The following is a 26,448-nucleotide window of genomic DNA, read 5'->3' as shown; positions in this document are numbered from 1 at the left end:
CTATGCCTAATGTAGGCAGATAATATTTTAAGAAGCTCAGCGACTGTTACCTGTAAAAACTCGCATATCCCTTATTCAGTACAAGAGTAGGGAGTTTTCAAAAAAATATTTTTAGAGACCCCCACTTTTTTTCATGTAACATCCGCTAGGTGAATTTTTTTTCGTATAAAATATAGCCTTTGTCACCCGGGCCAATGAATCAATTGACACCTCATTCATCAAAATCGGCCCAGTAGTTTAGGCGCTATAGTGGAACACACACAATCTGTATACAAACATACATACATACATACATACATACATATATACATACTGTACAGTGTACACTTGTACAGGTTGCTAATGTACGACGGATGTTGCTGGATAGATAGCGCGCCGTGTTCTCTACCAGGGTAGGAAGAAAATCAAAGAAAATGTACACTAAAATATTCACGAATTTAAGCGACGGGCCTGCCCGCGAAATTCAAATTTAATTTGGTTTTTCGCAATTTGTAAACTAATACGACCACGTAGGCTTATGGTATTTTACTTGCGACAATGGCAGTATCATCCTCACAGGTTTATATAAAAATCTTTACTTGAAAGGGTCCAGTTTAAGAAATTAATTCTAGTATCGACTATTCTCACAAATTAGTATACATATATTAATTAAAATATACAATAAATTTTTACGCTTCGACAGATTTTCTTTACAAAAACTGTCAAACCTCAAATTAATTCCTCAGATAAAGTTATTTGACGATTGAAAAATCGGCCCTCAGAGAAACAAAATAATATCTACTCGCAGCCAAAAACTAGTAGGTAAAAATAAAATGCTTACCATTCATTTATTCTAATGGAAATCTGATCTGGAATCTTGTAGCACCTTCCACCATGAGGCCTGGAATATTCAGCGAATGGAATTAGTAAACAAGCGCTGATAGCTTAGTTGTTATAACGTATTTCTCCTGTTCGTGGGGGGAGGGGGTTCAATGCCGGGCATGTATCTGTTGTCGCAGGTATATTGTCAAAGCCGTGATATTATACGTACAATCTCACTAGTGATATTATAATTAAACGGTAGATTGTCAATTGACTTCATTTCTTACAATATTTGTCGGCCTGGTTTTAGTGTCATTGTAATTTCACAAGGTCATTATATGTAGTGACATTATGAAAAATCTAGGTATATTATTATGAGTGAAGTTGGCAGTGGGAGACGTCAAGCGTTCTGATTGGTCAATTGGAGCGTGTGCGAAATTTTCCGCCTAAAATTATTGTTTAAATGGTGTTTTGTTATTTTTTTTCATTAAATTTCTTTAAAATGTGTGATAGTCAACATTTGGAAGTGATTGAAACTTCACATTCATTAATATACCAAGTGAAAACCAGTGTGAGATTGTGGCACGAGAAGATTTCAACATAGAGCTACGAAAATATTGCAGTGGGCAATCTGATAAAGACCTGGAGAGTGGCATAGGCTACTTTTTATCTAGGAAAATCAAGGAGTTCCTACAGGATTTTTCAATATCTAAATCCACGCGGACAAAGTCTCGGGCATCAGCTAGTTACATTCTATAATAGTAATACAATAAAGTTTGCGATTTTTTTAAACGTGTCTATTTACTTATAACTCTATGATTGCCAAATTGACATCGGAAAGGGACCAATCAGAGGCGGCCTCACAATCTAACGACCAGTAAAATTGTCCAAATATCATTGCCTTACAATATCACTATGTAGGTACACTAAAACCAAGCCGTTCAATTGTAAGAAATGAAGTCGATTGTCGGTCTACCGTTTAATTATAATGTCACTAGTGAGATTGTAATATCACGGCTTTGACAATATACCTGCGACATATCTACCGTTAACTTTTCGAAGTTATGTGCGTTTTAAGAAATTAAATATCACTTGCTTTGACAAAATGAAGGAAAACATCGTGAAGTCTGCCAACTGGCAATGGGCCAGCGTGATGGACTCTAGCCTAATCCCTTCTCATTCTAAAAGGGAACTCGTACTCAGCAGTATAGTTCGCGACAGGTCGAGGTATGGATGCGGGGGGACGCCCCGCACGCCCACCCGCACAGCGCTAGCGGTCGCCCGCACCCGGATTGCCATCTGGACCAGTCGCGTACTATCGGTCGGCGATAGGTTGAGAATTGAGATGATAATGATTATCATTTTCAGTCTATTCAATATTATAAATCTGCCTCATATTCAACTTAGGCCACATCATCACTTTCCATCGGGCGTGATAGATTCTAGAGGATCCTCGCGCGGCTATAACAATGCACTCACCACCAAGAGCAGTGATAACCTAGTGGTTAAAATGTCAGCCTCATATTCAGAGTCAAACCACAGTTGGCCTAATAGACTACGAGTATTCTCACTGATAATGATGATGAAGCACCATCCGCCACGCTGCTTTTTTGCAAAAATTCTTTCTATACTTATTAAACAAATAAAATACTTACTCGCCTTCATCTCGTCATAAGAGTTTGGTTTCGTAAGCTCTCGCACGACCCCGTGCGCCATCTGAAGCATACAGCCTTTCGATGAAGTGTACCATTGAGCACGCTGGGTTCCAATGATCAAGTCCTTTATCTGGAAATTATTGTGAAATTTTTTTTAGCAGATGTGGAACATCATACATGTGCATGTGACATATCGCCATTGCGACATTAAGACCTCTTATGTGTAAAAAACACTTTGTGACGAAGCGTTACATGTTATATAATATTTATATTATTATTTTATCTATTTGTTATTACAAATGATATTTTTAGATATAACTAATCTTGGCCCTTGGGGGTACTCTGTTAAATTTTCAACATTCATGTTTCATAATTTTCCTGAAGGAAGACCCATAAGTTCTACGCATACAAATAAATAGTGAAAGGAAAAGAGTTCCATACAAAAATGTTCTGGAGAGCCTCTTGAAAATTAAGGAAATTTTCGTATGGAGACGAATTTTTTTGTTCTGTGGCCATATTTTTTTCACCGGCCCTTTGGGGTGCCCTAGTAAGTTTTCCACGTTCGGCTCTCTCTATAATTTTAATGACCTAGAATTTTTGACTTTTACGCGCACGGAAAGTATGGTGAAAAAGTCCCATACAAAATTATTGTTCAGAAGGAACCGATTTTGAGGAAATTTGGCGCAGACGTATTATGTAGGATACTTCTTTCCACGGAAAAAGAGGTCCTATGTGATTTTGAAGAAAACAAATCTACTTGCAGGCAAAAATGAGTAAAAAAAATAAATGCTTACCGTTTACCGTCTATTCCAGTGGAAATCAGATCTGGAATCTTCTAGCACCTTCCATCCTTTCATGAGGCCTGGAATATTCAGCAAACGGAATAAGTAAACTAGCGGTGATAGCTTAGTTGTTAAAACATAGCTTCCTTCCTATTCAGGGAGTCGGGGGTTCGATCCCGGGCACGCAACGCTGACTTTGCAGAGTTTGGAGAGTAGTTAGAACGATACACCGTTACACAAGTGTCTGATGTTATCGTTTCTTTAAGTCCAGGAGCCACATGTTCGGATGCTTTTTAGACCGTCTGAGATCTCTGACTAAGTAATCCAAACCATTTTGTAAAAAATTAGAGTAGATCTGAAATCGGCGGCGTCAAAATACAATAAGTAAGAAACCGAAACCGTTTTAAAATATGATAAAACAAAAAAAGTTGAATTCTGTATACCAGTGTGGTGTGAATTCGGAGGCCACTGTCCACCTTCGACGGCAAGAGACGAATGAACTGTATGCGGGTTAATTGCGAATTTTGAATGTGCCCACACGGGGAAAATGTATCTGCTTTCGAGAGTAAAGAACTAAAATGTTGGCTTCACTTCACCTATGCCTAATGTAGGCAGATAATATTTTAAGAAGCTCAGCGACTGTTACCTGTAAAAACTCGCATATCCCTTATTCAGTACAAGAGTAGGGAGTTTTCAAAAAAATATTTTTAGAGACCCCCACTTTTTTTCATGTAACATCCGCTAGGTGAATTTTTTTTCGTATAAAATATAGCCTTTGTCACCCGGGCCAATGAATCAATTGACACCTCATTCATCAAAATCGGCCCAGTAGTTTAGGCGCTATAGTGGAACACACACAATCTGTATACAAACATACATACATACATACATACATACATATATACATACTGTACAGTGTACACTTGTACAGGTTGCTAATGTACGACGGATGTTGCTGGATAGATAGCGCGCCGTGTTCTCTACCAGGGTAGGAAGAAAATCAAAGAAAATGTACACTAAAATATTCACGAATTTAAGCGACGGGCCTGCCCGCGAAATTCAAATTTAATTTGGTTTTTCGCAATTTGTAAACTAATACGACCACGTAGGCTTATGGTATTTTACTTGCGACAATGGCAGTATCATCCTCACAGGTTTATATAAAAATCTTTACTTGAAAGGGTCCAGTTTAAGAAATTAATTCTAGTATCGACTATTCTCACAAATTAGTATACATATATTAATTAAAATATACAATAAATTTTTACGCTTCGACAGATTTTCTTTACAAAAACTGTCAAACCTCAAATTAATTCCTCAGATAAAGTTATTTGACGATTGAAAAATCGGCCCTCAGAGAAACAAAATAATATCTACTCGCAGCCAAAAACTAGTAGGTAAAAATAAAATGCTTACCATTCATTTATTCTAATGGAAATCTGATCTGGAATCTTGTAGCACCTTCCACCATGAGGCCTGGAATATTCAGCGAATGGAATTAGTAAACAAGCGCTGATAGCTTAGTTGTTATAACGTATTTCTCCTGTTCGTGGGGGGAGGGGGTTCAATGCCGGGCATGTATCTGTTGTCGCAGGTATATTGTCAAAGCCGTGATATTATACGTACAATCTCACTAGTGATATTATAATTAAACGGTAGATTGTCAATTGACTTCATTTCTTACAATATTTGTCGGCCTGGTTTTAGTGTCATTGTAATTTCACAAGGTCATTATATGTAGTGACATTATGAAAAATCTAGGTATATTATTATGAGTGAAGTTGGCAGTGGGAGACGTCAAGCGTTCTGATTGGTCAATTGGAGCGTGTGCGAAATTTTCCGCCTAAAATTATTGTTTAAATGGTGTTTTGTTATTTTTTTTCATTAAATTTCTTTAAAATGTGTGATAGTCAACATTTGGAAGTGATTGAAACTTCACATTCATTAATATACCAAGTGAAAACCAGTGTGAGATTGTGGCACGAGAAGATTTCAACATAGAGCTACGAAAATATTGCAGTGGGCAATCTGATAAAGACCTGGAGAGTGGCATAGGCTACTTTTTATCTAGGAAAATCAAGGAGTTCCTACAGGATTTTTCAATATCTAAATCCACGCGGACAAAGTCTCGGGCATCAGCTAGTTACATTCTATAATAGTAATACAATAAAGTTTGCGATTTTTTTAAACGTGTCTATTTACTTATAACTCTATGATTGCCAAATTGACATCGGAAAGGGACCAATCAGAGGCGGCCTCACAATCTAACGACCAGTAAAATTGTCCAAATATCATTGCCTTACAATATCACTATGTAGGTACACTAAAACCAAGCCGTTCAATTGTAAGAAATGAAGTCGATTGTCGGTCTACCGTTTAATTATAATGTCACTAGTGAGATTGTAATATCACGGCTTTGACAATATACCTGCGACATATCTACCGTTAACTTTTCGAAGTTATGTGCGTTTTAAGAAATTAAATATCACTTGCTTTGACAAAATGAAGGAAAACATCGTGAAGTCTGCCAACTGGCAATGGGCCAGCGTGATGGACTCTAGCCTAATCCCTTCTCATTCTAAAAGGGAACTCGTACTCAGCAGTATAGTTCGCGACAGGTCGAGGTATGGATGCGGGGGGACGCCCCGCACGCCCACCCGCACAGCGCTAGCGGTCGCCCGCACCCGGATTGCCATCTGGACCAGTCGCGTACTATCGGTCGGCGATAGGTTGAGAATTGAGATGATAATGATTATCATTTTCAGTCTATTCAATATTATAAATCTGCCTCATATTCAACTTAGGCCACATCATCACTTTCCATCGGGCGTGATAGATTCTAGAGGATCCTCGCGCGGCTATAACAATGCACTCACCACCAAGAGCAGTGATAACCTAGTGTTCAGAGTCAAACCACAGTTGGCCTAATAGACTACGAGTATTCTCACTGATAATGATGATGAAGCACCATCCGCCACGCTGCTTTTTTGCAAAAATTCTTTCTATACTTATTAAACAAATAAAATACTTACTCGCCTTCATCTCGTCATAAGAGTTTGGTTTCGTAAGCTCTCGCACGACCCCGTGCGCCATCTGAAGCATACAGCCTTTCGATGAAGTGTACCATTGAGCACGCTGGGTTCCAATGATCAAGTCCTTTATCTGGAAATTATTGTGAAATTTTTTTTAGCAGATGTGGAACATCATACATGTGCATGTGACATATCGCCATTGCGACATTAAGACCTCTTATGTGTAAAAAACACTTTGTGACGAAGCGTTACATGTTATATAATATTTATATTATTATTTTATCTATTTGTTATTACAAATGATATTTTTAGATATAACTAATCTTGGCCCTTGGGGGTACTCTGTTAAATTTTCAACATTCATGTTTCATAATTTTCCTGAAGGAAGACCCATAAGTTCTACGCATACAAATAAATAGTGAAAGGAAAAGAGTTCCATACAAAAATGTTCTGGAGAGCCTCTTGAAAATTAAGGAAATTTTCGTATGGAGACGAATTTTTTTGTTCTGTGGCCATATTTTTTTCACCGGCCCTTTGGGGTGCCCTAGTCAGTTTTCCACGTTCGGCTCTCTCTATAATTTTAATGACCTAGAATTTTTGACTTTTACGCGCACGGAAAGTATGGTGAAAAAGTCCCATACAAAATTATTGTTCAGAAGGAACCGATTTTGAGGAAATTTGGCGCAGACGTATTATGTAGGATACTTCTTTCCACGGAAAAAGAGGTCCTATGTGATTTTGAAGAAAACAAATCTACTTGCAGGCAAAAATGAGTAAAAAAAATAAATGCTTACCGTTTACCGTCTATTCCAGTGGAAATCAGATCTGGAATCTTCTAGCACCTTCCATCCTTTCATGAGGCCTGGAATATTCAGCAAACGGAATAAGTAAACTAGCGGTGATAGCTTAGTTGTTAAAACATAGCTTCCTTCCTATTCAGGGAGTCGGGGGTTCGATCCCGGGCACGCAACGCTGACTTTGCAGAGTTTGGAGAGTAGTTAGAACGATACACCGTTACACAAGTGTCTGATGTTATCGTTTCTTTAAGTCCAGGAGCCACATGTTCGGATGCTTTTTAGACCGTCTGAGATCTCTGACTAAGTAATCCAAACCATTTTGTAAAAAATTAGAGTAGATCTGAAATCGGCGGCGTCAAAATACAATAAGTAAGAAACCGAAACCGTTTTAAAATATGATAAAACAAAAAAAGTTGAATTCTGTATACCAGTGTGGTGTGAATTCGGAGGCCACTGTCCACCTTCGACGGCAAGAGACGAATGAACTGTATGCGGGTTAATTGCGAATTTTGAATGTGCCCACACGGGGAAAATGTATCTGCTTTCGAGAGTAAAGAACTAAAATGTTGGCTTCACTTCACCTATGCCTAATGTAGGCAGATAATATTTTAAGAAGCTCAGCGACTGTTACCTGTAAAAACTCGCATATCCCTTATTCAGTACAAGAGTAGGGAGTTTTCAAAAAAATATTTTTAGAGACCCCCACTTTTTTTCATGTAACATCCGCTAGGTGAATTTTTTTTCGTATAAAATATAGCCTTTGTCACCCGGGCCAATGAATCAATTGACACCTCATTCATCAAAATCGGCCCAGTAGTTTAGGCGCTATAGTGGAACACACACAATCTGTATACAAACATACATACATACATACATATATACATACTGTACAGTGTACACTTGTACAGGTTGCTAATGTACGACGGATGTTGCTGGATAGATAGCGCGCCGTGTTCTCTACCAGGGTAGGAAGAAAATCAAAGAAAATGTACACTAAAATATTCACGAATTTAAGCGACGGGCCTGCCCGCGAAATTCAAATTTAATTTGGTTTTTCGCAATTTGTAAACTAATACGACCACGTAGGCTTATGGTATTTTACTTGCGACAATGGCAGTATCATCCTCACAGGTTTATATAAAAATCTTTACTTGAAAGGGTCCAGTTTAAGAAATTAATTCTAGTATCGACTATTCTCACAAATTAGTATACATATATTAATTAAAATATACAATAAATTTTTACGCTTCGACAGATTTTCTTTACAAAAACTGTCAAACCTCAAATTAATTCCTCAGATAAAGTTATTTGACGATTGAAAAATCGGCCCTCAGAGAAACAAAATAATATCTACTCGCAGCCAAAAACTAGTAGGTAAAAATAAAATGCTTACCATTCATTTATTCTAATGGAAATCTGATCTGGAATCTTGTAGCACCTTCCACCATGAGGCCTGGAATATTCAGCGAATGGAATTAGTAAACAAGCGCTGATAGCTTAGTTGTTATAACGTATTTCTCCTGTTCGTGGGGGGAGGGGGTTCAATGCCGGGCATGTATCTGTTGTCGCAGGTATATTGTCAAAGCCGTGATATTATACGTACAATCTCACTAGTGATATTATAATTAAACGGTAGATTGTCAATTGACTTCATTTCTTACAATATTTGTCGGCCTGGTTTTAGTGTCATTGTAATTTCACAAGGTCATTATATGTAGTGACATTATGAAAAATCTAGGTATATTATTATGAGTGAAGTTGGCAGTGGGAGACGTCAAGCGTTCTGATTGGTCAATTGGAGCGTGTGCGAAATTTTCCGCCTAAAATTATTGTTTAAATGGTGTTTTGTTATTTTTTTTCATTAAATTTCTTTAAAATGTGTGATAGTCAACATTTGGAAGTGATTGAAACTTCACATTCATTAATATACCAAGTGAAAACCAGTGTGAGATTGTGGCACGAGAAGATTTCAACATAGAGCTACGAAAATATTGCAGTGGGCAATCTGATAAAGACCTGGAGAGTGGCATAGGCTACTTTTTATCTAGGAAAATCAAGGAGTTCCTACAGGATTTTTCAATATCTAAATCCACGCGGACAAAGTCTCGGGCATCAGCTAGTTACATTCTATAATAGTAATACAATAAAGTTTGCGATTTTTTTAAACGTGTCTATTTACTTATAACTCTATGATTGCCAAATTGACATCGGAAAGGGACCAATCAGAGGCGGCCTCACAATCTAACGACCAGTAAAATTGTCCAAATATCATTGCCTTACAATATCACTATGTAGGTACACTAAAACCAAGCCGTTCAATTGTAAGAAATGAAGTCGATTGTCGGTCTACCGTTTAATTATAATGTCACTAGTGAGATTGTAATATCACGGCTTTGACAATATACCTGCGACATATCTACCGTTAACTTTTCGAAGTTATGTGCGTTTTAAGAAATTAAATATCACTTGCTTTGACAAAATGAAGGAAAACATCGTGAAGTCTGCCAACTGGCAATGGGCCAGCGTGATGGACTCTAGCCTAATCCCTTCTCATTCTAAAAGGGAACTCGTACTCAGCAGTATAGTTCGCGACAGGTCGAGGTATGGATGCGGGGGGACGCCCCGCACGCCCACCCGCACAGCGCTAGCGGTCGCCCGCACCCGGATTGCCATCTGGACCAGTCGCGTACTATCGGTCGGCGATAGGTTGAGAATTGAGATGATAATGATTATCATTTTCAGTCTATTCAATATCATAAATCTGCCTCATATTCAACTTAGGCCACATCATCACTTTCCATCGGGCGTGATAGATTCTAGAGGATCCTCGCGCGGCTATAACAATGCACTCACCACCAAGAGCAGTGATAACCTAGTGGTTAAAATGTCAGCCTCATATTCAGAGTCAAACCACAGTTGGCCTAATAGACTACGAGTATTCTCACTGATAATGATGATGAAGCACCATCCGCCACGCTGCTTTTTTGCAAAAATTCTTTCTATACTTATTAAACAAATAAAATACTTACTCGCCTTCATCTCGTCATAAGAGTTTGGTTTCGTAAGCTCTCGCACGACCCCGTGCGCCATCTGAAGCATACAGCCTTTCGATGAAGTGTACCATTGAGCACGCTGGGTTCCAATGATCAAGTCCTTTATCTGGAAATTATTGTGAAATTTTTTTTAGCAGATGTGGAACATCATACATGTGCATGTGACATATCGCCATTGCGACATTAAGACCTCTTATGTGTAAAAAACACTTTGTGACGAAGCGTTACATGTTATATAATATTTATATTATTATTTTATCTATTTGTTATTACAAATGATATTTTTAGATATAACTAATCTTGGCCCTTGGGGGTACTCTGTTAAATTTTCAACATTCATGTTTCATAATTTTCCTAAAGGAAGACCCATAAGTTCTACGCATACAAATAAATAGTGAAGGGAAAAGAGTTCCATACAAAAATGTTCTGGAGAGCCTCTTGAAAATTAAGGAAATTTTCGTATGGAGACGAATTTTTTTGTTCTGTGGCCATATTTTTTTCACCGGCCCTTTGGGGTGCCCTAGTCAGTTTTCCACGTTCGGCTCTCTCTATAATTTTAATGACCTAGAATTTTTGACTTTTACGCGCACGGAAAGTATGGTGAAAAAGTCCCATACAAAATTATTGTTCAGAAGGAACCGATTTTGAGGAAATTTGGCGCAGACGTATTATGTAGGATACTTCTTTCCACGGAAAAAGAGGTCCTATGTGATTTTGAAGAAAACAAATCTACTTGCAGGCAAAAATGAGTAAAAAAAATAAATGCTTACCGTTTACCGTCTATTCCAGTGGAAATCAGATCTGGAATCTTCTAGCACCTTCCATCCTTTCATGAGGCCTGGAATATTCAGCAAACGGAATAAGTAAACTAGCGGTGATAGCTTAGTTGTTAAAACATAGCTTCCTTCCTATTCAGGGAGTCGGGGGTTCGATCCCGGGCACGCAACGCTGACTTTGCAGAGTTTGGAGAGTAGTTAGAACGATACACCGTTACACAAGTGTCTGATGTTATCGTTTCTTTAAGTCCAGGAGCCACATGTTCGGATGCTTTTTAGACCGTCTGAGATCTCTGACTAAGTAATCCAAACCATTTTGTAAAAAATTAGAGTAGATCTGAAATCGGCGGCGTCAAAATACAATAAGTAAGAAACCGAAACCGTTTTAAAATATGATAAAACAAAAAAAGTTGAATTCTGTATACCAGTGTGGTGTGAATTCGGAGGCCACTGTCCACCTTCGACGGCAAGAGACGAATGAACTGTATGCGGGTTAATTGCGAATTTTGAATGTGCCCACACGGGGAAAATGTATCTGCTTTCGAGAGTAAAGAACTAAAATGTTGGCTTCACTTCACCTATGCCTAATGTAGGCAGATAATATTTTAAGAAGCTCAGCGACTGTTACCTGTAAAAACTCGCATATCCCTTATTCAGTACAAGAGTAGGGAGTTTTCAAAAAAATATTTTTAGAGACCCCCACTTTTTTTCATGTAACATCCGCTAGGTGAATTTTTTTTCGTATAAAATATAGCCTTTGTCACCCGGGCCAATGAATCAATTGACACCTCATTCATCAAAATCGGCCCAGTAGTTTAGGCGCTATAGTGGAACACACACAATCTGTATACAAACATACATACATACATACATACATACATATATACATACTGTACAGTGTACACTTGTACAGGTTGCTAATGTACGACGGATGTTGCTGGATAGATAGCGCGCCGTGTTCTCTACCAGGGTAGGAAGAAAATCAAAGAAAATGTACACTAAAATATTCACGAATTTAAGCGACGGGCCTGCCCGCGAAATTCAAATTTAATTTGGTTTTTCGCAATTTGTAAACTAATACGACCACGTAGGCTTATGGTATTTTACTTGCGACAATGGCAGTATCATCCTCACAGGTTTATATAAAAATCTTTACTTGAAAGGGTCCAGTTTAAGAAATTAATTCTAGTATCGACTATTCTCACAAATTAGTATACATATATTAATTAAAATATACAATAAATTTTTACGCTTCGACAGATTTTCTTTACAAAAACTGTCAAACCTCAAATTAATTCCTCAGATAAAGTTATTTGACGATTGAAAAATCGGCCCTCAGAGAAACAAAATAATATCTACTCGCAGCCAAAAACTAGTAGGTAAAAATAAAATGCTTACCATTCATTTATTCTAATGGAAATCTGATCTGGAATCTTGTAGCACCTTCCACCATGAGGCCTGGAATATTCAGCGAATGGAATTAGTAAACAAGCGCTGATAGCTTAGTTGTTATAACGTATTTCTCCTGTTCGTGGGGGGAGGGGGTTCAATGCCGGGCATGTATCTGTTGTCGCAGGTATATTGTCAAAGCCGTGATATTATACGTACAATCTCACTAGTGATATTATAATTAAACGGTAGATTGTCAATTGACTTCATTTCTTACAATATTTGTCGGCCTGGTTTTAGTGTCATTGTAATTTCACAAGGTCATTATATGTAGTGACATTATGAAAAATCTAGGTATATTATTATGAGTGAAGTTGGCAGTGGGAGACGTCAAGCGTTCTGATTGGTCAATTGGAGCGTGTGCGAAATTTTCCGCCTAAAATTATTGTTTAAATGGTGTTTTGTTATTTTTTTTCATTAAATTTCTTTAAAATGTGTGATAGTCAACATTTGGAAGTGATTGAAACTTCACATTCATTAATATACCAAGTGAAAACCAGTGTGAGATTGTGGCACGAGAAGATTTCAACATAGAGCTACGAAAATATTGCAGTGGGCAATCTGATAAAGACCTGGAGAGTGGCATAGGCTACTTTTTATCTAGGAAAATCAAGGAGTTCCTACAGGATTTTTCAATATCTAAATCCACGCGGACAAAGTCTCGGGCATCAGCTAGTTACATTCTATAATAGTAATACAATAAAGTTTGCGATTTTTTTAAACGTGTCTATTTACTTATAACTCTATGATTGCCAAATTGACATCGGAAAGGGACCAATCAGAGGCGGCCTCACAATCTAACGACCAGTAAAATTGTCCAAATATCATTGCCTTACAATATCACTATGTAGGTACACTAAAACCAAGCCGTTCAATTGTAAGAAATGAAGTCGATTGTCGGTCTACCGTTTAATTATAATGTCACTAGTGAGATTGTAATATCACGGCTTTGACAATATACCTGCGACATATCTACCGTTAACTTTTCGAAGTTATGTGCGTTTTAAGAAATTAAATATCACTTGCTTTGACAAAATGAAGGAAAACATCGTGAAGTCTGCCAACTGGCAATGGGCCAGCGTGATGGACTCTAGCCTAATCCCTTCTCATTCTAAAAGGGAACTCGTACTCAGCAGTATAGTTCGCGACAGGTCGAGGTATGGATGCGGGGGGACGCCCCGCACGCCCACCCGCACAGCGCTAGCGGTCGCCCGCACCCGGATTGCCATCTGGACCAGTCGCGTACTATCGGTCGGCGATAGGTTGAGAATTGAGATGATAATGATTATCATTTTCAGTCTATTCAATATTATAAATCTGCCTCATATTCAACTTAGGCCACATCATCACTTTCCATCGGGCGTGATAGATTCTAGAGGATCCTCGCGCGGCTATAACAATGCACTCACCACCAAGAGCAGTGATAACCTAGTGTTCAGAGTCAAACCACAGTTGGCCTAATAGACTACGAGTATTCTCACTGATAATGATGATGAAGCACCATCCGCCACGCTGCTTTTTTGCAAAAATTCTTTCTATACTTATTAAACAAATAAAATACTTACTCGCCTTCATCTCGTCATAAGAGTTTGGTTTCGTAAGCTCTCGCACGACCCCGTGCGCCATCTGAAGCATACAGCCTTTCGATGAAGTGTACCATTGAGCACGCTGGGTTCCAATGATCAAGTCCTTTATCTGGAAATTATTGTGAAATTTTTTTTAGCAGATGTGGAACATCATACATGTGCATGTGACATATCGCCATTGCGACATTAAGACCTCTTATGTGTAAAAAACACTTTGTGACGAAGCGTTACATGTTATATAATATTTATATTATTATTTTATCTATTTGTTATTACAAATGATATTTTTAGATATAACTAATCTTGGCCCTTGGGGGTACTCTGTTAAATTTTCAACATTCATGTTTCATAATTTTCCTGAAGGAAGACCCATAAGTTCTACGCATACAAATAAATAGTGAAGGGAAAAGAGTTCCATACAAAAATGTTCTGGAGAGCCTCTTGAAAATTAAGGAAATTTTCGTATGGAGACGAATTTTTTTGTTCTGTGGCCATATTTTTTTCACCGGCCCTTTGGGGTGCCCTAGTAAGTTTTCCACGTTCGGCTCTCTCTATAATTTTAATGACCTAGAATTTTTGACTTTTACGCGCACGGAAAGTATGGTGAAAAAGTCCCATACAAAATTATTGTTCAGAAGGAACCGATTTTGAGGAAATTTGGCGCAGACGTATTATGTAGGATACTTCTTTCCACGGAAAAAGAGGTCCTATGTGATTTTGAAGAAAACAAATCTACTTGCAGGCAAAAATGAGTAAAAAAAATAAATGCTTACCGTTTACCGTCTATTCCAGTGGAAATCAGATCTGGAATCTTCTAGCACCTTCCATCCTTTCATGAGGCCTGGAATATTCAGCAAACGGAATAAGTAAACTAGCGGTGATAGCTTAGTTGTTAAAACATAGCTTCCTTCCTATTCAGGGAGTCGGGGGTTCGATCCCGGGCACGCAACGCTGACTTTGCAGAGTTTGGAGAGTAGTTAGAACGATACACCGTTACACAAGTGTCTGATGTTATCGTTTCTTTAAGTCCAGGAGCCACATGTTCGGATGCTTTTTAGACCGTCTGAGATCTCTGACTAAGTAATCCAAACCATTTTGTAAAAAATTAGAGTAGATCTGAAATCGGCGGCGTCAAAATACAATAAGTAAGAAACCGAAACCGTTTTAAAATATGATAAAACAAAAAAAGTTGAATTCTGTATACCAGTGTGGTGTGAATTCGGAGGCCACTGTCCACCTTCGACGGCAAGAGACGAATGAACTGTATGCGGGTTAATTGCGAATTTTGAATGTGCCCACACGGGGAAAATGTATCTGCTTTCGAGAGTAAAGAACTAAAATGTTGGCTTCACTTCACCTATGCCTAATGTAGGCAGATAATATTTTAAGAAGCTCAGCGACTGTTACCTGTAAAAACTCGCATATCCCTTATTCAGTACAAGAGTAGGGAGTTTTCAAAAAAATATTTTTAGAGACCCCCACTTTTTTTCATGTAACATCCGCTAGGTGAATTTTTTTTCGTATAAAATATAGCCTTTGTCACCCGGGCCAATGAATCAATTGACACCTCATTCATCAAAATCGGCCCAGTAGTTTAGGCGCTATAGTGGAACACACACAATCTGTATACAAACATACATACATACATACATACATACATATATACATACTGTACAGTGTACACTTGTACAGGTTGCTAATGTACGACGGATGTTGCTGGATAGATAGCGCGCCGTGTTCTCTACCAGGGTAGGAAGAAAATCAAAGAAAATGTACACTAAAATATTCACGAATTTAAGCGACGGGCCTGCCCGCGAAATTCAAATTTAATTTGGTTTTTCGCAATTTGTAAACTAATACGACCACGTAGGCTTATGGTATTTTACTTGCGACAATGGCAGTATCATCCTCACAGGTTTATATAAAAATCTTTACTTGAAAGGGTCCAGTTTAAGAAATTAATTCTAGTATCGACTATTCTCACAAATTAGTATACATATATTAATTAAAATATACAATAAATTTTTACGCTTCGACAGATTTTCTTTACAAAAACTGTCAAACCTCAAATTAATTCCTCAGATAAAGTTATTTGACGATTGAAAAATCGGCCCTCAGAGAAACAAAATAATATCTACTCGCAGCCAAAAACTAGTAGGTAAAAATAAAATGCTTACCATTCATTTATTCTAATGGAAATCTGATCTGGAATCTTGTAGCACCTTCCACCATGAGGCCTGGAATATTCAGCGAATGGAATTAGTAAACAAGCGCTGATAGCTTAGTTGTTATAACGTATTTCTCCTGTTCGTGGGGGGAGGGGGTTCAATGCCGGGCATGTATCTGTTGTCGCAGGTATATTGTCAAAGCCGTGATATTATACGTACAATCTCACTAGTGATATTATAATTAAACGGTAGATTGTCAATTGACTTCATTTCTTACAATATTTGTCGGCCTGGTTTTAGTGTCATTGTAATTTCACAAGGTCATTATATGTAGTGACATTATGAAAAATCTAGGTATATTATTATGAGTGAAGTTGGCAGTGGGAGACGTCAAGCGTTCTGATTGGTCAATTGGAGCGTGTGCGAAATTTTCCGCCTAAAATTATTGTTTAAATGGTGTTTTGTTATTTTTTTTCATTAAATTTCTTTAAAATGTGTGATAGTCAACATTTGGAAGTGATTGAAACTTCACATTCATTAATATACCAAGTGAAAACCAGTGTGAGATTGTGGCACGAGAAGATTTCAACATAGAGCTACGAAAATATTGCAGTGGGCAATCTGATAAAGACCTGGAGAGTGGCATAGGCTACTTTTTATCTAGGAAAATCAAGGAGTTCCTACAGGATTTTTCAATATCTAAATCCACGCGGACAAAGTCTCGGGCATCAGCTAGTTACATTCTATAATAGTAATACAATAAAGTTTGCGATTTTTTTAAACGTGTCTATTTACTTATAACTCTATGATTGCCAAATTGACATCGGAAAGGGACCAATCAGAGGCGGCCTCACAATCTAACGACCAGTAAAATTGTCCAAATATCATTGCCTTACAATATCACTATGTAGGTACACTAAAACCAAGCCGTTCAATTGTAAGAAATGAAGTCGATTGTCGGTCTACCGTTTAATTATAATGTCACTAGTGAGATTGTAATATCACGGCTTTGACAATATACCTGCGACATATCTACCGTTAACTTTTCGAAGTTATGTGCGTTTTAAGAAATTAAATATCACTTGCTTTGACAAAATGAAGGAAAACATCGTGAAGTCTGCCAACTGGCAATGGGCCAGCGTGATGGACTCTAGCCTAATCCCTTCTCATTCTAAAAGGGAACTCGTACTCAGCAGTATAGTTCGCGACAGGTCGAGGTATGGATGCGGGGGGACGCCCCGCACGCCCACCCGCACAGCGCTAGCGGTCGCCCGCACCCGGATTGCCATCTGGACCAGTCGCGTACTATCGGTCGGCGATAGGTTGAGAATTGAGATGATAATGATTATCATTTTCAGTCTATTCAATATTATAAATCTGCCTCATATTCAACTTAGGCCACATCATCACTTTCCATCGGGCGTGATAGATTCTAGAGGATCCTCGCGCGGCTATAACAATGCACTCACCACCAAGAGCAGTGATAACCTAGTGTTCAGAGTCAAACCACAGTTGGCCTAATAGACTACGAGTATTCTCACTGATAATGATGATGAAGCACCATCCGCCACGCTGCTTTTTTGCAAAAATTCTTTCTATACTTATTAAACAAATAAAATACTTACTCGCCTTCATCTCGTCATAAGAGTTTGGTTTCGTAAGCTCTCGCACGACCCCGTGCGCCATCTGAAGCATACAGCCTTTCGATGAAGTGTACCATTGAGCACGCTGGGTTCCAATGATCAAGTCCTTTATCTGGAAATTATTGTGAAATTTTTTTTAGCAGATGTGGAACATCATACATGTGCATGTGACATATCGCCATTGCGACATTAAGACCTCTTATGTGTAAAAAACACTTTGTGACGAAGCGTTACATGTTATATAATATTTATATTATTATTTTATCTATTTGTTATTACAAATGATATTTTTAGATATAACTAATCTTGGCCCTTGGGGGTACTCTGTTAAATTTTCAACATTCATGTTTCATAATTTTCCTGAAGGAAGACCCATAAGTTCTACGCATACAAATAAATAGTGAAGGGAAAAGAGTTCCATACAAAAATGTTCTGGAGAGCCTCTTGAAAATTAAGGAAATTTTCGTATGGAGACGAATTTTTTTGTTCTGTGGCCATATTTTTTTCACCGGCCCTTTGGGGTGCCCTAGTAAGTTTTCCACGTTCGGCTCTCTCTATAATTTTAATGACCTAGAATTTTTGACTTTTACGCGCACGGAAAGTATGGTGAAAAAGTCCCATACAAAATTATTGTTCAGAAGGAACCGATTTTGAGGAAATTTGGCGCAGACGTATTATGTAGGATACTTCTTTCCACGGAAAAAGAGGTCCTATGTAATTTTGAAGAAAACAAATCTACTTGCAGGCAAAAATGAGTAAAAAAAATAAATGCTTACCGTTTACCGTCTATTCCAGTGGAAATCAGATCTGGAATCTTCTAGCACCTTCCATCCTTTCATGAGGCCTGGAATATTCAGCAAACGGAATAAGTAAACTAGCGGTGATAGCTTAGTTGTTAAAACATAGCTTCCTTCCTATTCAGGGAGTCGGGGGTTCGATCCCGGGCACGCAACGCTGACTTTGCAGAGTTTGGAGAGTAGTTAGAACGATACACCGTTACACAAGTGTCTGATGTTATCGTTTCTTTAAGTCCAGGAGCCACATGTTCGGATGCTTTTTAGACCGTCTGAGATCTCTGACTAAGTAATCCAAACCATTTTGTAAAAAATTAGAGTAGATCTGAAATCGGCGGCGTCAAAATACAATAAGTAAGAAACCGAAACCGTTTTAAAATATGATAAAACAAAAAAAGTTGAATTCTGTATACCAGTGTGGTGTGAATTCGGAGGCCACTGTCCACCTTCGACGGCAAGAGACGAATGAACTGTATGCGGGTTAATTGCGAATTTTGAATGTGCCCACACGGGGAAAATGTATCTGCTTTCGAGAGTAAAGAACTAAAATGTTGGCTTCACTTCACCTATGCCTAATGTAGGCAGATAATATTTTAAGAAGCTCAGCGACTGTTACCTGTAAAAACTCGCATATCCCTTATTCAGTACAAGAGTAGGGAGTTTTCAAAAAAATATTTTTAGAGACCCCCACTTTTTTTCATGTAACATCCGCTAGGTGAATTTTTTTTCGTATAAAATATAGCCTTTGTCACCCGGGCCAATGAATCAATTGACACCTCATTCATCAAAATCGGCCCAGTAGTTTAGGCGCTATAGTGGAACACACACAATCTGTATACAAACATACATACATACATACATACATACATATATACATACTGTACAGTGTACACTTGTACAGGTTGCTAATGTACGACGGATGTTGCTGGATAGATAGCGCGCCGTGTTCTCTACCAGGGTAGGAAGAAAATCAAAGAAAATGTACACTAAAATATTCACGAATTTAAGCGACGGGCCTGCCCGCGAAATTCAAATTTAATTTGGTTTTTCGCAATTTGTAAACTAATACGACCACGTAGGCTTATGGTATTTTACTTGCGACAATGGCAGTATCATCCTCACAGGTTTATATAAAAATCTTTACTTGAAAGGGTCCAGTTTAAGAAATTAATTCTAGTATCGACTATTCTCACAAATTAGTATACATATATTAATTAAAATATACAATAAATTTTTACGCTTCGACAGATTTTCTTTACAAAAACTGTCAAACCTCAAATTAATTCCTCAGATAAAGTTATTTGACGATTGAAAAATCGGCCCTCAGAGAAACAAAATAATATCTACTCGCAGCCAAAAACTAGTAGGTAAAAATAAAATGCTTACCATTCATTTATTCTAATGGAAATCTGATCTGGAATCTTGTAGCACCTTCCACCATGAGGCCTGGAATATTCAGCGAATGGAATTAGTAAACAAGCGCTGATAGCTTAGTTGTTATAACGTATTTCTCCTGTTCGTGGGGGGAGGGGGTTCAATGCCGGGCATGTATCTGTTGTCGCAGGTATATTGTCAAAGCCGTGATATTATACGTACAATCTCACTAGTGATATTATAATTAAACGGTAGATTGTCAATTGACTTCATTTCTTACAATATTTGTCGGCCTGGTTTTAGTGTCATTGTAATTTCACAAGGTCATTATATGTAGTGACATTATGAAAAATCTAGGTATATTATTATGAGTGAAGTTGGCAGTGGGAGACGTCAAGCGTTCTGATTGGTCAATTGGAGCGTGTGCGAAATTTTCCGCCTAAAATTATTGTTTAAATGGTGTTTTGTTATTTTTTTTCATTAAATTTCTTTAAAATGTGTGATAGTCAACATTTGGAAGTGATTGAAACTTCACATTCATTAATATACCAAGTGAAAACCAGTGTGAGATTGTGGCACGAGAAGATTTCAACATAGAGCTACGAAAATATTGCAGTGGGCAATCTGATAAAGACCTGGAGAGTGGCATAGGCTACTTTTTATCTAGGAAAATCAAGGAGTTCCTACAGGATTTTTCAATATCTAAATCCACGCGGACAAAGTCTCGGGCATCAGCTAGTTACATTCTATAATAGTAATACAATAAAGTTTGCGATTTTTTTAAACGTGTCTATTTACTTATAACTCTATGATTGCCAAATTGACATCGGAAAGGGACCAATCAGAGGCGGCCTCACAATCTAACGACCAGTAAAATTGTCCAAATATCATTGCCTTACAATATCACTATGTAGGTACACTAAAACCAAGCCGTTCAATTGTAAGAAATGAAGTCGATTGTCGGTCTACCGTTTAATTATAATGTCACTAGTGAGATTGTAATATCACGGCTTTGACAATATACCTGCGACATATCTACCGTTAACTTTTCGAAGTTATGTGCGTTTTAAGAAATTAAATATCACTTGCTTTGACAAAATGAAGGAAAACATCGTGAAGTCTGCCAACTGGCAATGGGCCAGCGTGATGGACTCTAGCCTAATCCCTTCTCATTCTAAAAGGGAACTCGTACTCAGCAGTATAGTTCGCGACAGGTCGAGGTATGGATGCGGGGGGACGCCCCGCACGCCCACCCGCACAGCGCTAGCGGTCGCCCGCACCCGGATTGCCATCTGGACCAGTCGCGTACTATCGGTCGGCGATAGGTTGAGAATTGAGATGATAATGATTATCATTTTCAGTCTATTCAATATTATAAATCTGCCTCATATTCAACTTAGGCCACATCATCACTTTCCATCGGGCGTGATAGATTCTAGAGGATCCTCGCGCGGCTATAACAATGCACTCACCACCAAGAGCAGTGATAACCTAGTGTTCAGAGTCAAACCACAGTTGGCCTAATAGACTACGAGTATTCTCACTGATAATGATGATGAAGCACCATCCGCCACGCTGCTTTTTTGCAAAAATTCTTTCTATACTTATTAAACAAATAAAATACTTACTCGCCTTCATCTCGTCATAAGAGTTTGGTTTCGTAAGCTCTCGCACGACCCCGTGCGCCATCTGAAGCATACAGCCTTTCGATGAAGTGTACCATTGAGCACGCTGGGTTCCAATGATCAAGTCCTTTATCTGGAAATTATTGTGAAATTTTTTTTAGCAGATGTGGAACATCATACATGTGCATGTGACATATCGCCATTGCGACATTAAGACCTCTTATGTGTAAAAAACACTTTGTGACGAAGCGTTACATGTTATATAATATTTATATTATTATTTTATCTATTTGTTATTACAAATGATATTTTTAGATATAACTAATCTTGGCCCTTGGGGGTACTCTGTTAAATTTTCAACATTCATGTTTCATAATTTTCCTGAAGGAAGACCCATAAGTTCTACGCATACAAATAAATAGTGAAGGGAAAAGAGTTCCATACAAAAATGTTCTGGAGAGCCTCTTGAAAATTAAGGAAATTTTCGTATGGAGACGAATTTTTTTGTTCTGTGGCCATATTTTTTTCACCGGCCCTTTGGGGTGCCCTAGTAAGTTTTCCACGTTCGGCTCTCTCTATAATTTTAATGACCTAGAATTTTTGACTTTTACGCGCACGGAAAGTATGGTGAAAAAGTCCCATACAAAATTATTGTTCAGAAGGAACCGATTTTGAGGAAATTTGGCGCAGACGTATTATGTAGGATACTTCTTTCCACGGAAAAAGAGGTCCTATGTGATTTTGAAGAAAACAAATCTACTTGCAGGCAAAAATGAGTAAAAAAAATAAATGCTTACCGTTTACCGTCTATTCCAGTGGAAATCAGATCTGGAATCTTCTAGCACCTTCCATCCTTTCATGAGGCCTGGAATATTCAGCAAACGGAATAAGTAAACTAGCGGTGATAGCTTAGTTGTTAAAACATAGCTTCCTTCCTATTCAGGGAGTCGGGGGTTCGATCCCGGGCACGCAACGCTGACTTTGCAGAGTTTGGAGAGTAGTTAGAACGATACACCGTTACACAAGTGTCTGATGTTATCGTTTCTTTAAGTCCAGGAGCCACATGTTCGGATGCTTTTTAGACCGTCTGAGATCTCTGACTAAGTAATCCAAACCATTTTGTAAAAAATTAGAGTAGATCTGAAATCGGCGGCGTCAAAATACAATAAGTAAGAAACCGAAACCGTTTTAAAATATGATAAAACAAAAAAAGTTGAATTCTGTATACCAGTGTGGTGTGAATTCGGAGGCCACTGTCCACCTTCGACGGCAAGAGACGAATGAACTGTATGCGGGTTAATTGCGAATTTTGAATGTGCCCACACGGGGAAAATGTATCTGCTTTCGAGAGTAAAGAACTAAAATGTTGGCTTCACTTCACCTATGCCTAATGTAGGCAGATAATATTTTAAGAAGCTCAGCGACTGTTACCTGTAAAAACTCGCATATCCCTTATTCAGTACAAGAGTAGGGAGTTTTCAAAAAAATATTTTTAGAGACCCCCACTTTTTTTCATGTAACATCCGCTAGGTGAATTTTTTTTCGTATAAAATATAGCCTTTGTCACCCGGGCCAATGAATCAATTGACACCTCATTCATCAAAATCGGCCCAGTAGTTTAGGCGCTATAGTGGAACACACACAATCTGTATACAAACATACATACATACATACATATATACATACTGTACAGTGTACACTTGTACAGGTTGCTAATGTACGACGGATGTTGCTGGATAGATAGCGCGCCGTGTTCTCTACCAGGGTAGGAAGAAAATCAAAGAAAATGTACACTAAAATATTCACGAATTTAAGCGACGGGCCTGCCCGCGAAATTCAAATTTAATTTGGTTTTTCGCAATTTGTAAACTAATACGACCACGTAGGCTTATGGTATTTTACTTGCGACAATGGCAGTATCATCCTCACAGGTTTATATAAAAATCTTTACTTGAAAGGGTCCAGTTTAAGAAATTAATTCTAGTATCGACTATTCTCACAAATTAGTATACATATATTAATTAAAATATACAATAAATTTTTACGCTTCGACAGATTTTCTTTACAAAAACTGTCAAACCTCAAATTAATTCCTCAGATAAAGTTATTTGACGATTGAAAAATCGGCCCTCAGAGAAACAAAATAATATCTACTCGCAGCCAAAAACTAGTAGGTAAAAATAAAATGCTTACCATTCATTTATTCTAATGGAAATCTGATCTGGAATCTTGTAGCACCTTCCACCATGAGGCCTGGAATATTCAGCGAATGGAATTAGTAAACAAGCGCTGATAGCTTAGTTGTTATAACGTATTTCTCCTGTTCGTGGGGGGAGGGGGTTCAATGCCGGGCATGTATCTGTTGTCGCAGGTATATTGTCAAAGCCGTGATATTATACGTACAATCTCACTAGTGATATTATAATTAAACGGTAGATTGTCAATTGACTTCATTTCTTACAATATTTGTCGGCCTGGTTTTAGTGTCATTGTAATTTCACAAGGTCATTATATGTAGTGACATTATGAAAAATCTAGGTATATTATTATGAGTGAAGTTGGCAGTGGGAGACGTCAAGCGTTCTGATTGGTCAATTGGAGCGTGTGCGAAATTTTCCGCCTAAAATTATTGTTTAAATGGTGTTTTGTTATTTTTTTTCATTAAATTTCTTTAAAATGTGTGATAGTCAACATTTGGAAGTGATTGAAACTTCACATTCATTAATATACCAAGTGAAAACCAGTGTGAGATTGTGGCACGAGAAGATTTCAACATAGAGCTACGAAAATATTGCAGTGGGCAATCTGATAAAGACCTGGAGAGTGGCATAGGCTACTTTTTATCTAGGAAAATCAAGGAGTTCCTACAGGATTTTTCAATATCTAAATCCACGCGGACAAAGTCTCGGGCATCAGCTAGTTACATTCTATAATAGTAATACAATAAAGTTTGCGATTTTTTTAAACGTGTCTATTTACTTATAACTCTATGATTGCCAAATTGACATCGGAAAGGGACCAATCAGAGGCGGCCTCACAATCTAACGACCAGTAAAATTGTCCAAATATCATTGCCTTACAATATCACTATGTAGGTACACTAAAACCAAGCCGTTCAATTGTAAGAAATGAAGTCGATTGTCGGTCTACCGTTTAATTATAATGTCACTAGTGAGATTGTAATATCACGGCTTTGACAATATACCTGCGACATATCTACCGTTAACTTTTCGAAGTTATGTGCGTTTTAAGAAATTAAATATCACTTGCTTTGACAAAATGAAGGAAAACATCGTGAAGTCTGCCAACTGGCAATGGGCCAGCGTGATGGACTCTAGCCTAATCCCTTCTCATTCTAAAAGGGAACTCGTACTCAGCAGTATAGTTCGCGACAGGTCGAGGTATGGATGCGGGGGGACGCCCCGCACGCCCACCCGCACAGCGCTAGCGGTCGCCCGCACCCGGATTGCCATCTGGACCAGTCGCGTACTATCGGTCGGCGATAGGTTGAGAATTGAGATGATAATGATTATCATTTTCAGTCTATTCAATATCATAAATCTGCCTCATATTCAACTTAGGCCACATCATCACTTTCCATCGGGCGTGATAGATTCTAGAGGATCCTCGCGCGGCTATAACAATGCACTCACCACCAAGAGCAGTGATAACCTAGTGGTTAAAATGTCAGCCTCATATTCAGAGTCAAACCACAGTTGGCCTAATAGACTACGAGTATTCTCACTGATAATGATGATGAAGCACCATCCGCCACGCTGCTTTTTTGCAAAAATTCTTTCTATACTTATTAAACAAATAAAATACTTACTCGCCTTCATCTCGTCATAAGAGTTTGGTTTCGTAAGCTCTCGCACGACCCCGTGCGCCATCTGAAGCATACAGCCTTTCGATGAAGTGTACCATTGAGCACGCTGGGTTCCAATGATCAAGTCCTTTATCTGGAAATTATTGTGAAATTTTTTTTAGCAGATGTGGAACATCATACATGTGCATGTGACATATCGCCATTGCGACATTAAGACCTCTTATGTGTAAAAAACACTTTGTGACGAAGCGTTACATGTTATATAATATTTATATTATTATTTTATCTATTTGTTATTACAAATGATATTTTTAGATATAACTAATCTTGGCCCTTGGGGGTACTCTGTTAAATTTTCAACATTCATGTTTCATAATTTTCCTAAAGGAAGACCCATAAGTTCTACGCATACAAATAAATAGTGAAGGGAAAAGAGTTCCATACAAAAATGTTCTGGAGAGCCTCTTGAAAATTAAGGAAATTTTCGTATGGAGACGAATTTTTTTGTTCTGTGGCCATATTTTTTTCACCGGCCCTTTGGGGTGCCCTAGTCAGTTTTCCACGTTCGGCTCTCTCTATAATTTTAATGACCTAGAATTTTTGACTTTTACGCGCACGGAAAGTATGGTGAAAAAGTCCCATACAAAATTATTGTTCAGAAGGAACCGATTTTGAGGAAATTTGGCGCAGACGTATTATGTAGGATACTTCTTTCCACGGAAAAAGAGGTCCTATGTGATTTTGAAGAAAACAAATCTACTTGCAGGCAAAAATGAGTAAAAAAAATAAATGCTTACCGTTTACCGTCTATTCCAGTGGAAATCAGATCTGGAATCTTCTAGCACCTTCCATCCTTTCATGAGGCCTGGAATATTCAGCAAACGGAATAAGTAAACTAGCGGTGATAGCTTAGTTGTTAAAACATAGCTTCCTTCCTATTCAGGGAGTCGGGGGTTCGATCCCGGGCACGCAACGCTGACTTTGCAGAGTTTGGAGAGTAGTTAGAACGATACACCGTTACACAAGTGTCTGATGTTATCGTTTCTTTAAGTCCAGGAGCCACATGTTCGGATGCTTTTTAGACCGT

General features: G+C 38.2%; 7 long non-coding RNA genes across 7 annotated transcripts; all 7 read right to left on the bottom strand.

Moving 5' to 3' along the window:
* Positions 1-844: 844 nt before the first annotated feature.
* LOC123879910 lies at positions 845-3,525 on the bottom strand. Its single transcript, XR_006799102.1, has 3 exons — positions 3,251-3,525; positions 2,457-2,586; positions 845-880 (listed from the first exon to the last, which is right to left on the bottom strand). It is a non-coding gene; the product is annotated as an uncharacterized LOC123879910 (long non-coding RNA).
* A 1,153-nt stretch (positions 3,526-4,678) lies between these two features.
* Positions 4,679-7,339, bottom strand: LOC123879909. Its single transcript, XR_006799101.1, has 3 exons — positions 7,065-7,339; positions 6,271-6,400; positions 4,679-4,714 (listed from the first exon to the last, which is right to left on the bottom strand). It is a non-coding gene; the product is annotated as an uncharacterized LOC123879909 (long non-coding RNA).
* Positions 7,340-8,484: 1,145 nt separating this feature from the next.
* LOC123879908 lies at positions 8,485-11,165 on the bottom strand. Its single transcript, XR_006799100.1, has 3 exons — positions 10,891-11,165; positions 10,097-10,226; positions 8,485-8,520 (listed from the first exon to the last, which is right to left on the bottom strand). It is a non-coding gene; the product is annotated as an uncharacterized LOC123879908 (long non-coding RNA).
* Positions 11,166-12,318: 1,153 nt separating this feature from the next.
* On the bottom strand, positions 12,319-14,979 carry LOC123879907. The gene is made up of 3 exons (XR_006799099.1): positions 14,705-14,979; positions 13,911-14,040; positions 12,319-12,354 (listed from the first exon to the last, which is right to left on the bottom strand). It is a non-coding gene; the product is annotated as an uncharacterized LOC123879907 (long non-coding RNA).
* Positions 14,980-16,132: 1,153 nt separating this feature from the next.
* On the bottom strand, positions 16,133-18,793 carry LOC123879905. Its single transcript, XR_006799098.1, has 3 exons — positions 18,519-18,793; positions 17,725-17,854; positions 16,133-16,168 (listed from the first exon to the last, which is right to left on the bottom strand). It is a non-coding gene; the product is annotated as an uncharacterized LOC123879905 (long non-coding RNA).
* A 1,153-nt stretch (positions 18,794-19,946) lies between these two features.
* Positions 19,947-22,607, bottom strand: LOC123879904. The gene is made up of 3 exons (XR_006799097.1): positions 22,333-22,607; positions 21,539-21,668; positions 19,947-19,982 (listed from the first exon to the last, which is right to left on the bottom strand). It is a non-coding gene; the product is annotated as an uncharacterized LOC123879904 (long non-coding RNA).
* A 1,145-nt stretch (positions 22,608-23,752) lies between these two features.
* Positions 23,753-26,433, bottom strand: LOC123879903. The gene is made up of 3 exons (XR_006799096.1): positions 26,159-26,433; positions 25,365-25,494; positions 23,753-23,788 (listed from the first exon to the last, which is right to left on the bottom strand). It is a non-coding gene; the product is annotated as an uncharacterized LOC123879903 (long non-coding RNA).
* Positions 26,434-26,448: the final 15 nt, after the last annotated feature.

The sequence above is a fragment of the Maniola jurtina genome, chromosome W, assembly GCF_905333055.1.
Source record: "Maniola jurtina chromosome W, ilManJurt1.1, whole genome shotgun sequence".
NCBI classification, from domain to species: Eukaryota; Metazoa; Arthropoda; class Insecta; order Lepidoptera; family Nymphalidae; genus Maniola; species Maniola jurtina.
The sequence above is the reverse complement of the archived record's forward strand: the minus strand, read 5'-3'. Positions and strand labels throughout refer to the sequence as shown.